The sequence below is a fragment of the Pinus tabuliformis genome, chromosome 8, assembly GCF_031772625.1.
Source record: "Pinus tabuliformis cultivar Carrire ecotype Pingquan chromosome 8, CPIR1, whole genome shotgun sequence".
Classification (NCBI taxonomy): domain Eukaryota; kingdom Viridiplantae; phylum Streptophyta; class Pinopsida; order Pinales; family Pinaceae; genus Pinus; species Pinus tabuliformis.
This window is the reverse complement of record NC_142294.1, coordinates 1,264,321,256-1,264,327,255: the sequence shown is the minus strand read 5'-3', so window position 1 is coordinate 1,264,327,255 and position 6,000 is coordinate 1,264,321,256.

The window sequence follows — 6,000 nt, the reverse complement described above, 5'->3', positions numbered from 1 at the left end:
ATTTGGCTTTGGAATCACTCAATTTCGACGAAAAACAAAGAAGTTGTGATTAAAACACTGCAGGTTAGTATGATTGGCCACTGCTCTCCCGCAGGTGATAAATAAATCTTACTTTGTTATTTTCTCCTTGGATTTGTTCTTTAGAAGTAACTACTTGTTAGTTTTTTTGCATAATTCTTGGATTAGGGGAGCCGTGCACCTCTCTTTCTCCATGATTTAATGTTTTATTGCAGGTAGACACTCGTTTTTTGCAGGTCCTAGGAGAAAAAGAACGTCAATTTATGGACAAGTGATTCTTGAAACAAATTTTAATAAAACAAAGGAATTTCATCCAACTTATTACCCAACGGATTCATAATAGAAGAAATGAAGAATTGATTTCCATTTGAAGATTCATGTCATCTCTTTGCTGCCAAAACATTTTTCAAAAAGATCATTTTTTTACATAATATCATAGCTGTTGTAACTTAATTTACATATTGTTTTTAAATAAAATGTTGTTTTTTTCTAATTTCTTTTATATTTTGTGTTTCAGGTGTTGCTTCATTCAAAGTGCAACTCATCCTCAGCATCAATGCAGTGAACAGCTAATTCATTCTTTGCGTGTTTTTGCTATTTTTGTTGTTCCTTTTCGAAATGGAACAACATTTGTGTGATTTTGCTGTTCCTTTTCGAAATGGAACAGCATTTGCGTGTTTTTGTTGTTCCTTTTCGAAATGGAACAACATTTGTGTGTTTTTGCTGTTCCTTTTCGAAATGGAACAGCATTTGTGTGATTTTGCTGTTCCTTTTCAAAAGGAACAGCACTTGCGTGTTTTTGCTGTTCCTTTGCGAAAAAGGAACAACACTTGTGTGTTTTTGCTGTTCCTTTTCGAAATGGAACAACATTCGTGTGTTTTTGCTGTTCCTTTTCGAAATGGAACAACATTTGTGTGATTTTGCTGTTCCTTTTCGAAATGGAACAGCACTTGTGTGACTTTGCTGTTCCTTTTCAAAAAGGAACAGCACTTGCGTGTTTTTGCTGTTCCTTTTCGAAATGGAACAGCATTCGTGTGTTTTTGTTGTTCCTTTTCGAAATGGAACAACATTTGTGTGATTTTGTTGTTCCTTTTCGAAATGGAACAGCACTTGTATGACTTTGCTGTTCCTTTTCAAAAAGGAACAACACTTGTGTGTTTTTGCCGTTCCTTTTCGAAATGGAACAACATTTGTGTGATTTTGCTGTTCCTTTTCGAAATGGAACAGCACTTGCGTGTTTTTGTTGTTCCTTTTCGAAATGGAACAGCATTTGTGTGTTTTTGCTGTTCCTTTTCGAAATGGAACAGCATTTGTGTGATTTTGCTGTTCCTTTTCAAAAGGAACAGCACTTGTGTGTTTTTGCTGTTCCTTTGCGAAAAAGGAACAGCACTTGTGTGTTTTTGCTGTTCCTTTTCAAAATGGAACAGCATTCGTGTGTTTTTGCTGTTCCTTTTCGAAATGGAACAGCATTTGTGTGATGTTGCTGTTCCTTTTCGAAATGGAACAACACTTGTGTGACTTTGTTGTTCCTTTTCAAAAAGGAACAGTGAAAAGGAACAGCACTTGCGTGTTTTTTGCTGTTCCTTTGTGAAAAGGAACATCACGTGCATGTTTTTGCTGTTCCTTTGCGAAAAGGAACATCACTTGTGTGTTTTTGCTCATCCTTTGCGAAAAGGAACAACATTTGAGTGTCTCTATTATTCCTTTCTCAGAAGAAACAACATTTGTGATTTTTCGAACGACATTTGCATTTTCACGTTTTTTGTATGTATTTTTGTTTTTTTGGTGTGCATTTTCTTTGATGTTCCTTACACGAAACACCACTTTGTGAGTGTTTTTGCTGTTCATTCAAAAGAGAAACACTTTGGGAATATTTTTGAGGGCAACCCTTTCCTTTCTCTTGTGGGATTATTCATAGTCAGCTCAACCACATTCTCCTGATTCTCTTTCATGGCATGAAGTACACTATTTTTATGAGGACAAGAATTATGGATTCTTTTGAAGCAAGTATTATCATTTACGTTATGATCTTTAACAGGACAACTCTTTGATGTTAGATTCTTTTCAAAAAGGGACACAATTATTTATATATTACTTTACTGCATTGTTTTTGCTGTACATGATATTGATTGATCATCTTAATACCATGCTGGTTCCACCCCTCCTGGTTATAATAAATGAGATTATGGGTATATTTTTTTTATATTGACATGTTCAATTTCTTCCGCCATCCCTGCTCTTAAGGAGTATTGAGCCTCCCTCTTTTTATCATAAAAATATGTAATAACAACAAAATTTTGTTCGCAGATGGAGGATAGGGGGTCTCGTTACGAGCCAGCCTACCATGTTCATAAGGCTATAACAAAGTGACATTCCCATTATGGCCACCACACCAGGGTTATGATCCATTGGATAGCCAAATTATCTTTGGAACAGGAGGTCTCATCACGAGCCGGCCTGATCACTTTTGCTACCTCCTAGTGAATGGCAGTGTGGTTATCTGGTTACCACGCCAGCACACTGATCTCTTCTGCAGAACAGCACTGTAACTCTCCATTTATAAATTGAGGATCCTGGCTCATATGGGTTAAACAGCAACCCTGCCGAGGCTATGGATGCCTGCTGGCAGTAGAGGCTCTGCTTATGGTATTGAAGTTATCTCTTTTCGTCAATTATTATTATAATACCCTTTTCTTATTTTCTTTTTATCAGAGAAGTTATTTCCTTAACTTTTTCCCTGTTTGAACCTTTATGCATGAGAAAGTGTTTTATGATCAATCACATCATTTTCAGCTAGAATACTGTCAGCAAAGCATCTTTTTAGCATATTGTTGTCCTTTTTCGTTTTGCATAAACTATCATCACTCCAAAGCGTCCTATCTCTTATTCATAACTATCTTTACACACTTTGCTCTCAAAATAACCATAACTTTCACCGTCCTATCATTGATAAGTGTACTCTACCTCCCTTACTGATATATTGTTCATTCCATTGCCTTGCCGTCAGCACCACCCCTTTCATATGCTTTATGGTTATGGAACCCATTTTCCAATTGGAGGGGGGAATGTATGCATTATGGAATTGCATGCGATATGATTACTGCACTTTGCCATACCTTGTTGATTTGAGTTTTTCTAATTGCAATTTTGCATGCATCTTATCTGTTGATATTCAAAGCTAACACTATGGATTTAAGCACATTGTATGCAAAATAGTGCTTTGTTTACAGGAGAACAACAAGTATGGGCAAAATTCTATTCACAGCATGACCGCACTATTGCAACTAACAAACGTGGCTCGAGCAACTTGCGAACATGAACAACTCTTCAGACATTATGTGCTTACCTGGATTCCACCTTTTGCATCACTTTCAGCACCAACTCTGTCTACATCAGCTTCGACAACTGCCAGTATTTATATGTCATTCCACATTTTTGGAGGTAAAACTTGAGGTAAAATTGCATAGTTTTCTAATTTATTATAAATTTAGGAGAATCTACTGAAAATCCATTTTGAGCATTATTTTTCATCCTTCATTCCACATCTTTACCACTTTCCCTTTTTCAGCAGCATATCATTTCCGAGTATGGGGGAGTGTTCCTTCATTTCTTTCTTATAACCACGTCATTCATATTCTTTATCATCCATTGCTATTCTTATTCACTCTCAACACCTCCCTTATTTCATGTTGTTTTACACCAAGCATAGAATTTAACAACTGGTAGCAACCACCTCTATTTGTTTTCTAGCATCGCATGAGGACATGCTAATTTTTCAGAGAGGGGGAGGAATTGCTATGCATGATGGATGTTTTCTACTTTCTTCCTTATTTAAGGCATACAATTTCATTTTTACACAGTGCAGAAATTGATTTCCACATATTTTTAAAACTATGAACTCAATCCTTGTAATTTTTGGAAAACATATACGTATCGTTAATACAAATACACACAATTTCAAGAGATATTGATTCATAAAATTTCAGAAATCATGCACTCTCACCTACAACCATTTTGTTTATATCTCATGATCCATGCATCAAAACGATCTGATTTTTGGATCATAGAAGCCTTCATATATTACAAATCTACTTGCAACATTTCAACAAAATCTGGTTTGTAGTTTTTGGGAAAATGGTTAATGAAGTTTGTTGTTATCTATGTCATATTTTGCTGCAACCTCATACATATAGTTGAATGACAATGTAAAAATTGTTATGCCTTCATCAAGATTACTAAAATTGAATATTCATTAGTTAAGGAAGCATTCATTTATTCTCAAATTTTTATTGCTTGGTTAACACATGGTTTTTGTCTTTGGGTTGCATGAGGACATGCAATATATTCAGCTTTCGTTGCATGAGGACATGCAACATATTGAGTGTGGGGGTGTGTCGAGTCGTTAATATGCCATTGTTATTGTCACTTGTGAACGTTTATTCCACCCATTTCTACCATTTTTCATCATGCCATTTATTATAATTTATCATTTAAATCCATTTTATTAATTATTTATGCTCTCATGAATAAATATTATTTATTCTCCTTTATTTCTAATAAATTGATGATTATGCATTATTTTACCAATGATAGTTCTAATAAGTTGGTTATAACATTATTCACCATTTTTAGCCTCCAAGGTAACTTCCAGATTGAAGATTTGATTTTTAAATCTGCCAACTCAGAAATTCGCTGGTTTAAGGAGTGACAGTTTTGCGGTTGAGATTTTGAGAAAATGAAGACGAATTTGGAAAATATGGAACATGGGTTTTGTCCAGAACGGGCCCAATTATCTCCATAATGAAACAGTTTGCCCAAATTCGGCTTGTACAGGGAGAAACGCAGGGTTCTTTGAGCACGATTTTCTCAGATTTGCAGTTGCGGCCGCCCTCCAAATCTCAGCTGTAAACCCAAATTCGTCTTGCTTTTGTTGAAGAGATGAGAGGGAATATATTTTCTTGTTGATCATCTGGTTAGAATCAATCCAAATTTATAAAACAAATCATGTTGTAATTATCTATGCTCTGATCTTCTCTATTTAAATGAAACCCAAGATCAGAGAGGGGGGGACGATTGTATTTTGTAATGATAAGTTTCAGAACAGACTCTGATCATTGAAGTTTCGTTGAGACCTGATTCTGTTACACTTTTGTTAATGCAATTAATCTAAAAGACTTGGTGTTCATTTCGTCTCTGCATCTGGAGTAACTTACGGTAGTGTACCATTGGTAGCCAAGGGCCCAGCTCCGACGGACACTTGTCGTTGTATTGTTATACAGTAAATTGTGTGTGGTTTGTTTATTTCCATTATTTAAGTAATCTGATATATCTTTTATATGATATACTATGCTTCATAATTGATATCTAAATCTGAATGAGTTCCTTATCTCATGTCTCTGTATTACGCACAGTGAATCTATTCGAAATTACATCTATTTCCATAGCAGGATATTGGTATGAATGTTATCATCATTAGATTCATATGAAATAGTATTTGCGAGACTTGAAAGCAATATTACTTCGTTCAGAAATGTAATCATATCATTCGTTATTCTCAGATTGCTATAGTAGTATAGAACATGTACATACGGATGGGGATTGTTGTTCCAAGATTCATTGAGGATTGTTGTTCCATTTTATTACTGCTGTTTCATTTTATTATTGCTGTTTCATTTACTGCCGTTCTATTTCCTTGTGATGTTCGATTTATTCTTAGAATAAAGATTGCTATTACTTTGGCTTTGCTGATTTCCATTAATTAAAGTTTGTTGTTCATTTCCTTTAATTCTAGTTTGCTGTTCCATTTATGGCCGTTCCATTTTAGACTTGCTATTCCATTTCCAGTTTGCTGTTCTATTTTGCTTTTTGCCATTCCTTTTACTTGCATTTATTGCTTTGGTGTGAGAGAAGGTCCAAGGCTGTCGTGAGCCTCAGCAAATGCTACCACGCTCCCTGATCCATGGTCCATGCTCTAATTCCTTT